This window comes from Phoenix dactylifera, unplaced genomic scaffold, assembly GCF_009389715.1.
Source record: "Phoenix dactylifera cultivar Barhee BC4 unplaced genomic scaffold, palm_55x_up_171113_PBpolish2nd_filt_p 000462F, whole genome shotgun sequence".
Taxonomy (NCBI): Eukaryota; Viridiplantae; Streptophyta; class Magnoliopsida; order Arecales; family Arecaceae; genus Phoenix; species Phoenix dactylifera.
Genome location: NW_024067888.1, coordinates 341,565 through 351,822, shown reverse-complemented (window position 1 = coordinate 351,822; position 10,258 = coordinate 341,565).

Genomic DNA, 10,258 nt, shown 5'->3' with positions numbered 1-10,258 from the left:
TGTGGTGATATTGATGATTTACTCCATATTCTTTATGTTGAGTTCATGTTCATCTTGTTATTGATCTTGAGATTTTACCTCGAGCCATGATTATATCTTGTCTCATGTGCATAGTACTCTCTACTCCACTCACTGAGTATTTATATACACACTCCCCAATTTGATGTTTTTGATTGCAGGAAAGGTATTGTATAGAGAGGAGCAGGATTAGTGGTTGTCTGCTAGCTGTGCCGCTCCATAGTATAGTATAGTATAATGTAGATAGAGGTTTATATCTTTTGGTGTATTATAAACCTTCTATTGTATATAGTGCATAGTTACAGTCATAGATCCTGTTGTGGATATGGGTTTGACCATGGATGGATTGGGAAGCAGGTATATATATATATGTGTGCAGATCAATTGTGTGCCTGTGATAATGTATTGCTATATATTGTCCAGGTTTATTATGTGACAGATTATGTGATTGCTGCTCTGACAGGTAGTGTGTTGTATGTATTGAGATAATCCTGACAGGTCACTATAGGAAAAGTGATCATTTTGTGCATGTATCATGCCAATTTTTTTCAAGATCTATTGATGATTTATAGGTAGTAGGGTTCTACGCGGTGGCTGGTGGCCTTATGCCTACCCGCACCCTAGGACCGTCGCGGCGGCCCGCCGGGAACGGGGCGGGGGTCGTGACATAAAGGTAGAAGGGTACACAGATTCAGACTTCATGACTGATATCGATGATAGAAAGTCTACATCTGGATATGTGTTCTTGTGCAATGGTGGTACGGTGAATTAAAAAAATTCTAAACAACCGATCATTGCTGATTCTACTGTGGAAGCTAAATATATCGCTGCCTCTGAAGCTGCTAAGGAAGGCATCTGGTTCAAAAAATTCATTGCTGAATTGGATGTAATGTCATCAGATGTCATAACACTCTACTGCGATAATAATGGTGCCATAGCTCTTGCTAAGGAGCCAAGGTCTCATCAGAAGTCCAAGCATATAGAACGGCGCTTCCACCTTATACGCGACTATGTTGAGAAGAAGTATGTCGAGGTGCAGAGAGTAGACTCCGCGGACAACGTGGCGGACCCGTTCACTAAGCAGCTGAGTCAGCAAAAGACTGAAGCCCACCTTGAGAAAATGGGACTTAGATATATAACTGATTGGCTTTAGTGCAAGTGGGAGATTGTTAGATGTATGACCTATAAGCCAATCTGGCTGACACATTGTTAATTCTAGGACATAATTTTGTACTTAACTATTTATTATTGAATAAATAAAAGGCATCTTTTTCATTCATATTGTTTATGTGTCTATGAATCGTCCAAGAATTAATAAGATGATGATGCATATTCTTAAGAGTTAAGAATTTGAGCCATGCATCATTGGTGATTAATTTTTGAATGCTCCTAATCGATGGATCATCACGAGGACGGTGATCGATCCGATGAGATCAGTGCACACATCGCTTTCCTTGTGGATGGACGAGACTCGAGTCCACGGTGTGGCGACACTGAAGTAATAGTGCAGATGCTTGTTAAAGAACAAGGGTACTGAGCGTGACCAAGATAAGAAGTCACTTGGATGTCTATCCACGCGTCAGTAACTTGCTTGATGTTGCAGTAGTGTGACTGGTCCTTTGACCTGCGGTGCTTTGGCTGCTCACAATGAGGTTATTGTAGTTTGACTGCACGTATACATGGTCTCTAGACATACGGGTCCATGCAGTGTAGATTGGCTGCAATAGGTTCACTGTAGGAGTAGGGTATGCACCTATATGGAATCTATCAACCTTGGTAGATAAGGAGAGATCCTACGTGATTTATAAGACTGAGTTCGTAAGACCTCGGCTGGGGCAGTAAAAACAGTGGAGAAAGAGTTTTCCACTCTCGAACTTAAGTCGAATAAATCTTGATATATGACAGACGATGGGGTTTGATGAGTTTTCCATGACCTCCGTCCTGTAGGGATCCACGATAGTAGGACTGTATCACACAATAACTGCACCTAGAGATTTATTATTCCATTCTGCTGGGTAGCCACTACATGCTGCTAGGTGTCACTGGTGGATGGTGAGACTCACAGAAAATATCTCGATGGTTGATAAATCCTAATGAGTTCAGTTGGAATCGTTCCAACCCATTGAAAGGAGTTTTCAATGATATTGTGATAGAGATTGCGATATATCTCACTACCAGTCAACATAGAACCTATGGAGTCACACACACTAGAGGTATTGACCGATCCGATGGTTGAATTGTGATTATGAATCACGAATAATCAATTCGATTGATAATCAGCTGAAAAAGAAACAATGGAAATTGATTAATTGGACTTAAAATACGAATCCTACTTGGAGTACTAATTGGATTAGGACTGGAAATCCTACTTGGACTAGGACTGAAAGTCCTACTTAGTGTAGGATTCCTACAATCCTAATTAGATTAGGATTTTGAATTCAATTTGGATTCCTACTTAGAGTAGGATTCCTAGAAGTCCTAATTAGAATAGGACTTCGGATTCAAATTAGAGTCCTAATTGGATTAGGACTAAAATTAAATAAGTCCTAATTGGATTAGGATTTCTTAAGTCCTAATTAATTATTAATTTAATGAATCAAGATGACTCCTAATTGGGTTAGGATTGAAGAGTTCAATTGAGTCATGGTTCATTCAAGTTCTAATTGGATTAGGACTTGCATAAAATCCAATTTGGTTCACACTATGATCTAAGCCTAATTGGATTAGGACTAAGACATAAGAGGGACACCTAATCCTCCTTTAACCAAGAAGGAGGGGCGTGCGCCCCTCCTCCTTTTCTTTGTTGGTACGGCAACACAAGAGTGGCCGGGCGCCCCTCTTGGAAAAAGATCAAGGGCTCCTAATTTGTAGGAGCCCTAGATACCTTTAAAAGGAGGCTTGGGCGGCACCTAGGGCAAGCATTGAAGCCCTCCTCCTTGTGGTTGTACTCCCCCTCTTCCTCCCCTTGGTCTTCAGCCGCAAGCAAAAGAAAAGGAAGAAAGGTCTTGGCGGCCTCCTCCCTCTTCCCTTCCTTCATCCAACGCAGGGGAAAGAAAAGGGCTGCAAGGTGCTTTGATTCTTCTTCAAGTTTCATCCTTCTTCTTCCTCTTCCCAAGCACAATCAAGGTTTGATTGAAAGGAAGGTAATCAGCCATCAAAACATATCTCTGTAAGGGAGCTAGCACCCCGGGGAGATTGGAGCGTTTGGATTGGTTCTCTACTTCGTGTGGATACCCGTAGAGGCCGGACGCGTGTGCGGCTTCAAGTGAGCCTTCTTCCAAAATCACGAACTTCAGTTTGCGGTGATCATCTACCCGCACTAGGTGAAGATCTGATCTTCCTAATGTTTTTAAAAGTTTTTAATCCTTATCTGTCTACGAACGGTTTTTGAATAACGTTCATGAGATGAACGATTGATCCCGCGCATGCCACTTCCGCTGCATCTGAAATTTTTTTATTTCTGTGGCATGGGCGGGTTCCCAACAAGGACCTTATTCTCTGAGTAAGGAGAGCCTCCCACCTGCTTACCTAGCCAATTGATCGATTACCACTTATGAAGAGCTCAAAGTTGGAATCACTAAGACTAGATTATCTAATATTAAGTCTAGAGGTCTTCCACCATAGTAGAGCTGCTAAGGTCTTTTCGGCGTTGATTTATCTCGGCTGGATACAGTGGGCACGTTGCATTGGGGGACTGGACCTCTCTTTTGACATGAGATATAGTGGGAGTAAAGATGGGGTTAGGCTCCAATAACTGTTAGGTGAGGACCCAATGATGGCTTATTTCTACGGGATATATGGTGGGTCCGACTTTACCTAGTAACGGGGTCAATAACTGTTAGGTGAGGTCCTTATGACTTCGAGACCAAGTTGGTTACAACTTGCTTGAGAAGCATTGTACAAGAAGTTGTACACTCATCGTTTATATATCACCAATAACTGTTAGGTGAGGTGACATGTAAATTGGTGGAACCGTAGCACCCCACTTGAAATCTAGAGTCGCAGGTTTCCATTTCTCTACCGGAGGAGTGTAAGAGATTCGAGAAAATAGTGGGAGGTATTTATTTTAAATATCCCTAAAACAAATAGAGTTCAAGTACAAAATTCTAACTAGAATTTTTACTCTCTAAGGATTATAAAGTCAGCTTGCAAACTCTTAACTCATATCCTAGAGAACAACTGTTTGATCAAACTCAATTATAAAGACTAGCTCAACAATTTCAAAATAGTTTTGAATTGTGAGAAATTAGGGGATATGCTAGACCATGACATCCCAGTGTTACCGGTCCGTCCGATCACTGATCATCATAAGACGTATGACAAGTGGACGAACGATGAAAATAAAGTTAGGTGCTACATAATAGCATGAGAACATGAAGACTGTCGGGACATATTGAATCACTTGTACGAGTTGTAGGGTGAATAGAGTCGCGCAGCACAGTTTGAAGTGTCCAAAAGGCTCTTCAAGGCTAAGATACGTGAAGGGCAGTCTGTCCATGAACATGGTCTGACCATGATAAAGGACTGGGAGGAGCTTGAGAAGCTCGGCATGACCATGCACAAGGAATTGCAAACGGATTTGATCCCACAATCCCTTCCAGCTTCATATGAACAGTTTATAGTAAACTATCATATGAACAAGACTGTATGCACCAAAACAGAATTGTTAAATAAATTGGTAACTACCTTAGGGACCTTGAAGAGTTCAAGGGGTATAGTTCTCGCTGTCGAGTTGGCTTCTACTTCTAAGAAAGAGTCTACCTAGAAGAAGAAGAAGCTTGCGAAGAAGCAGAAGACCGAGAAAGAGCCAAGTAAGAAAGTTCCAAGAAAAAGGCTGATTGCAAGGGAAAGTGTTTCCATTGCATTATGGACGGACATTGGAAGAGGAACTGTCTTACATACATGAGAAGCATAAAGAGCAAGAAAGGGTGACACACCTTTAGAAGGTATGTCAGATATGCTCAGGATACTTAGGAACTGTTACCTGCTGCTAGCAGAAATTTAATTTCTGTATCTTGTTTAGCACAGAAAGATTTTTATAAGACTGCTGTTCCATTTATTTGAGAGATAAATTAGTTCCACATGGTTTTATGATTGACAGTCTTTATCACTTACATTTTGATGTATCTGTGAAATTATCTGAGTAAATAGTAAGTACCATAGGATCCAAAAAATCTAGAGATGAGATAAATTTAAAGTATTTGTGGCACCTCAGGCTTGGCCATATAGGAGAAGACAGAATAAACAAATTGGAGAAACATGGGCTTCTAGCTCATTGACTTTCGAGTCATATCTGATTTGTGAATCCTGCCTTCAAGAAAAGATGGCCAAATTATCCTTTGTAGGACATGGGGAGAGGTCCACTTAAATACTTACCTTAGTACACACTGACATGTGTGACCCATTCGATGTGCAGGCTAGGGGTCATAATTTTTACTTCATTTACCGATAATTACTCACGGTATGGATATGTGTATGAGACACAAATCTGAAGCTTTTGAAAAATTCAAAGAGTTCAGATATGAAGTAGAAAAACAAACAAAAAAACTCATTAAGGTTCTTCGATCGGATCGAGGAGGTAAGCACCTTAATGGAGAGTTCCGTGATTATCTCAAAGAGAATGATATAGTTTTATAATGGATCCCTCCTAGTACACCTCAGCTCAATGGGATGTTAGAGAGGAGGAATCGAACCTATTGGATATAGTCAGGTCCATGATGAGCTTTACTAATTTACCCTTGTTTCTTTAAAGAGATACCCTATTTTTAGCTATTTACTTATTGAATAGAGTTTTCTCTAAAGTGCATACCTACCATACCATATGAGAGATATGGCATGGTAAGAAGCCGAATCTTGATTATCTTAAGATTTGGGGATGTCCGGCCCAAGTCAAGTGACAATAAGCAGATAAGTTAGAGGATAGGACAATTAGTGCTCGTTTTAATGGATATCTAAGAGTCATTAGGATATAATTTTTTGTCCCATAGGATCACAAAGTGTTTGTGAGCCGACATTCTATCTTCATGAAAAATAGTTTTTTCTTGATAGAGGCAGTGGGAGGAAAACTAAGCTTGAAAAGAAAGTCCCTGAAGAGCAACGAGCTATTGTGCCTACAGAATATATTCATATTGAGCCAGTACATGCAGTACCTCCTCCACCTCATAAATCTAGTATGATCTTCCGTCCTCCTACAAGGTACTTAGGTATGCTTACAGAGGATGTAGAGAAAATATTCCTCATGGGAGATAGGGATTAAGGTACGAATTCCAATACCTACAACGAGGTGATGTTAGACATCGATTCCGAGAGATGGCTGGAAGCAATGAAGTCAAAGATGGACTCCATGCATTCCAACCAAGTCTGGATCTTAGTAGATCCACCAGAAGATATAGTATCTATTGGGTGTAAATGGATCTACAAGAGAAAATTAAGTTCGTATGGCAAGGTAGAGACCTATAAGGCATGGTTAGTGGCGAAAGGTTATAGTCAGTGTGAAAGCATTGACTATCAGGATACCTTTTCACCTGTAGTCATGCTGAAGTCCATTCGAATATTGCTCGCTGTTGCAGCAAATCAGGATATTGTGATGGTGATCACGAGGTCTGTAAACTGCTAATGTCCATCTATGGACTAAAGCAAGCATCTTGGAGTTGGAAAACTCATTTCAACGATGTAATCAAATCGTTTGATTTCATCAAGAACGAAGAGGAACCATGTGTTTATAAAAAAGTTAGTGGGAGGGCTATTGTATTTCTCGTATTGTACGTGGATGATATCCTTCTTGTTGGAAATGATATTCCCATGCTAACTAAGGTCAAGGTATGGTTGTCTAAGAAATTCTCCATAAAAGATCTTAGGAAAGTATTCTATATTTTGGGAATTAAGAACTATTGAGATAGATCTAAGAGAATGCTTGTCCTATCACAGAATATATACATAGAGAAAATGCTAAGAGGTTTGGCATTGAAATCTCTAAAAGGAGATTATTACCTTTTAGGCATGGGATAAATCTCTCCAAGAAGATGTGCGCCAACACATCTGAAGAGATTCAGCGGATGAGCAAGATCCCTTATGCTTCAGCTATAGGAAGCCTCATGTATACCATGCTATGTACACGACTTGATATAGCACATGCTGTGAGTGTCACGAGCATATATCAGTCAAATCCAGGCCACGAGCACTGGATAGCTATGAAGAACAGTCTTACGTACTTGAGAAGAACTGAGGACATGTTCTTGATCTTTAGGAGAAGATCAGAGTTAAAGGTAGAAGGATACATACATATTGATGATAGAAAGTCTACAACAGAATATGTGCAATGGTGGTTTGGTAATTTAGAAGAGTTCTAAACAACTGATCATTACAGATTCTACCTTCGAAACTAAATATATCGCCGCCTCTAAGGGTGCAGTGTAAATCTTCTGGATCAAGAATTTTATTGCAGAATTAGGTGTAATGTCATCAGATGCCATAACACTATACCGTGATAACAATGGCACCATAGCACTTGCTAAGGAGCCAAGGTCTCACCAGAAGTCTAAGCACATAGAGCGGTGGTTTAACCTGATACGCACTACCTCGAAAAAAAATAAGTAAAGGTACAGAGAGTAGACCCCAAAATAAATGTGGTGGACCCATTCACTAAGCAACTAGGTCAGCAGAAAATTTTGAGAGGATGGGGCTTAGATTTATGGCCGATTGGCTTTAGTGCAAATGGGAGATTGTTAGAAGTATGCCCTAGAAGCCAATTTGGCTGATGCATTATTTTGTTCTGGGACATAAATTTATACTTGACCTAATAATGAATTTATTAGGATGGGCTTTCTTTTCATTCATGTTCTTATGTGTCCATGAATCGTCCAAGAAATTAATAAGATTATAACGCATATTCTCAAGAGTTGAGAATTTGAGGCATGTGTCATTGGTGATTAATTCCTGAATTGCTCCTGATCGATGGATCCATCACGAGGGACGGTGATCGATCCGCTGAGATTAGTGCATAGATCACTTAGTCAGATGGATGAGTCTTGAGTCCACAGTGTGGGGACACTGAAGTGATTGTGCAAGTGCTTGTTAGAGAACAAGGGTATTGAGCGTGACCAAAGCAAGTAGTCACTTGGATGTCTATCCACTCGTCAGTGACTTACTTGATGCTGCAGTTGTATGACTGGTCCTTTGACCTGCGATGCCTGGCTATTCACAGTGAGGTTGCTGTAGTTTAACGAGCACAAAAACATGGGCTCCATCCATTTGGGTCCTTGTGGTGCAGATTGGCTGCGGTAGGTTCATTGCAGGAGTAGGGGTGCATCTAGATAGAATCTATCGACCTTGATAGATTAGAAGAGATCCTATGTGATTTATAAGACTGAGTTCGTAAATCCTTGGTGGTGCAAAAATAAAACTGTTCTCCCAAGTGCAGGAGAATTGCACAAGTAGTATAACTCGGAAGTCCGAGGTCGATTCCTCAGGGAACGATCTATAGATTATTAGCATAATTTTTAGATGTAATTTTTAGTTGATCTTCAAAAATTAAAAGCAGAGAATAATAGATAATGAAACAACGTTCAAGAATATAGAGAAGGCTAGGGATCTGGATTCCCCCTTGATAATGTTATTTTCAACAATTAAATTTTTGCGATTCTTGATTAAGGATTAATTAGATAGAATAGTTCTAAGCATGGAATATATACTTTGAAAACATGAATTCAACATTCAAGTATTTATCGTGCCGGTTACGTGTACGATACATCAAAAATCGAAACAACCCATGCATCAATAAATATAAACCGTACAAGATCTATCTAACAAAAAAGTATGCAAGAACCAAGAGCATATAATAGATGTAAATCAAAGAAAATAATCGTTCAGAATTTACTTGAAGAAAGCAAACTATCAAGGGTTCTTCCATCACCCTTGACCAAAGGTGTTAGCCTCCCATTACAAAAACACTAGCCTTTCCCTCTCTAGCCTTTCCCTCTCTTATTCTTTTTTTTTTCTTTTTCTTTTCGGAAACAGGGCATACCCTATTTCCTTCTTCTCTTTTCCCTCAACCGCAACAGCCGGCTACCTGTTCTTCCTCCTGTTTTCTTCTTCAAATCGGAGCCTTCCCCCTCCCCCGAATGCCCTTCTCTCTTAGCCGAGAGGGAGCTTTATAGATAGTATCCGATGCCCCCTGAGCGCACGCGGTGAAGATGGGTGGACGGAGAGGAATCTCGGACATTGATCGCGGCTGGGAGGATGCTGGAGAGGGTGGTTGATCACGGGAGAGGCGATCGCGGGATGAGCGGACGAATCGGGAGCTGGACTTGCATGGGATCGACGCTCGGATCACGGTTGACGCGTTGGGAGAACCTGTGAATGCGGAAGAGGTGTGGCTGAAGAACGGGATGCTGGGAGCTTGATACGGGCGGAAGCGGACGTTGGGATTGTGCACGGGAGCTGGTCACGGAAGGCTGGGAGGCGCTGATCTCGGCTGGAATGGATGGGAACGTGGGAGAAGGCTGACACGGTGGACGGGATGCTGGGAAGTTTCACGGGTTCGGGTGGAAGAAGGAGCTGATCGCGGAAGGAGGAGGCTTTGATCACAGTTGCTGCGACATTGGAGCTGAAACGGGTCCGGAAGCATCAGATGCAGACGTGGATGGTGTTGCGGGCTTTTGGATCCTCCCGGATGATGAAATTAGACCCTTAGTGGATCCATCTTGCGCTGCCTCCGGATGGCTGCCATGTGTCCCTGTGCAAGTATGCTTGACCAGGTTTAATTCTGTTCCAGTGCAATCAGGCTAGAAGTCAACCAAATGCACATTTAAACTCTGATTTACGATAATCTGTGCCAAATAAAATATAAAATTAATGCGGCCCTTTTATCATTATTTGTTAGCAATAATATTAATTTAAGCAACGTGTATAACGCACTTTTGTGCTCTCATCATACCCCCCAACTAGCTTATTGCTAGTCTCTAGTAATTAACGAGCAAACAATAATGAGAGCACAAAAGGTGTGGTCTAATCTATGACTTTTTATTGAAGCTAAAAACACAAAACTAAGATACGTACCCACTTTCGTAGGACATCACGATTGCACTTAGCTCGTGCAACAAGCTGTTAAACCCCTAGGTTACCCTAGCGGACGAATGTTGTCTCGTGAGGGTTTGTAGAGATGTTACCCACAAACATCATGAATGATATGACATGAGGTCCTAAATTTTAAGCTAATACTCATGTAACTAATATATATTTT